Raw genomic sequence first — 2,039 nt, 5'->3', positions numbered from 1 at the left:
AGAGAGAGAGAGAGAGAGAAAGAGACTTTTGGATGATGGGCCTGTCACTGATTTATAACTTTTTTCTCACCGAGGAGAGCAAGACCAGGCCAGCTCTATCAGCAAGAATGCAAACAATCTAATAATAGTCACATCCTCTTGACTTTTTTTCAATTTCCCTCACTACTTGTTTTGCATTTAGTTTGGTTTGAGTGCCAGCTTTCCCTAGTGGCTTAGGCTATAAAGAAAAGGAAAAACAAAATACGTAGCTTTTTTAGGAATTTGAAAATGGAGTAGGTGTTTCCATGTGTCCCAGCGGTGAGAGAAGTCTAAGTGAATCAAATTTAAAAATGACAGCCAGTGAAAAGGCCTCAAAGTGGCCCTAAGTCATTCTATCATCACTTTGTAATTAAATCTTCATGTACATGTGTTAAGATTCATTTAGAAATGGCATACGAGCACCTGCAATTTGGCATTCCAGTTAGAGCCCCAGTGTATCAAACACTTGATTAATAAACTCTGAAGTGCTGAAATGATTCTCTGTCATTAATCATATTCTCTTCTACCTCTATATTACCTGGAGTCATTAGAGGAGAAGAAAGCCTGAAGTGCAATCAGCTACTGGCATGTTAATGCAACAACTAGACTCATCACTCCAAATAGGCTAAAGGAATTAAGTGGGAAATTATACTAGATGTGATTTTTATTTTGGAATGTGTATGTGTGAGTGTGTGAGAGATGGAGAAAGACAGAGACAGAGATATAGGGAGACAGAGACAGGCATAAGAATGACAGCCATGTATTTAAGAGTTAATATAAAACCAATATAATTTGTAAGCTTTCATGCAGACAAAAAGTGACTAATAAAAAAACAAAAACAGAGATACTTGATGAAAACCACATTTTAATAGCATATGAGAGAATTTATAACTATAGAAACCAGAGATTTACCTATTAGATTAATAGTTGGAAATCTTGTTCATTGTGGCAGAAATAAGCCTATATATAAGAATTCATTCTAGTTCTTTGTGAACTATTGAAATCTACCCTATAAAAGACAGTGGTTTCTTTGCGTCCTCATTTATCCCATTCATACACCGATAAATTTAATTCACTCATCAGTCAGTGCCTGCTAGTAGATAATGCAGACATTTTGAGGTATGAATATATGGATCTATTTTTCATTTAGATCGAGTATCCTCATAGTCTAGGTGTTTAAAAAGATTGCAGCACAATTCAGCACCTATCAAGTACAAAGATGTGCAACAGACATCAGCTGGTCGATGTAGAATTGTTCCCCTATCAGAAATGCACTGAATTATTGCACATTTAAGAATTAATATCTACTGCAGAATTATGAAGGGTTATATACTTTTATAAGGCAAGAAAAGAAGAAACCTTATGAATCATTCTGAGTGCTGGATTATGATATGGAAAGATATTCAGATTGGAGTTGGGATTAGATATTTACTTCAAGTGTATATTTTTATTGTATCTTAAATAATAAGTATTTCTGTGTCAAGTATATTCAAAGTGCAATCATACTTCCTAGTTTCAAAAAAGGTATGTTATTAGTTTCTTTAAGGTTATTGTGGCTATATTTATCACTTAACCTCTGAAGTACCTGCCTTAGATCTTGGTCTATAAACTGAAGACTGTGGTGGATAGGGAGCTTTAGTAGTCTAATCACAGTTCGTAAGTGCCACCTCTCTTGTGGTTCAAATCCACTAGATGTTCTGTAAGAGAAAGATGTACAATATCCTTTCTTATGATTTATAGCCGCTGAAAACCCACTATGAGTCAATTCCAATTTGACTGTAATCAAAAAGTGGTGGGATATGATAATTTTTCTTATTATTTTATAAGACTATGTTGTGCCTGGGAGTTACTGATACTCTTAAGAGGGCATAGTTACATAAACACTCTCATGATCATATACTCAAACACAAGATCAATAGTTCATTTCTTTATCCTCTTGCTAGTATTGCAATGGGAAAGTCTGCTGTTAGGGACCTCTCTAAAGTACTCAAGAGTAACGGTGGCTCTCTGGAGACTAAGGT

The sequence above is a fragment of the Elephantulus edwardii genome, unplaced genomic scaffold (genome assembly GCF_000299155.1).
Source record: "Elephantulus edwardii isolate Elephantulus edwardi_28Jun2011 unplaced genomic scaffold, EleEdw1.0 scaffold00187, whole genome shotgun sequence".
NCBI classification, from domain to species: Eukaryota; Metazoa; Chordata; class Mammalia; order Macroscelidea; family Macroscelididae; genus Elephantulus; species Elephantulus edwardii.
This window is presented reverse-complemented; position numbering follows the sequence as displayed.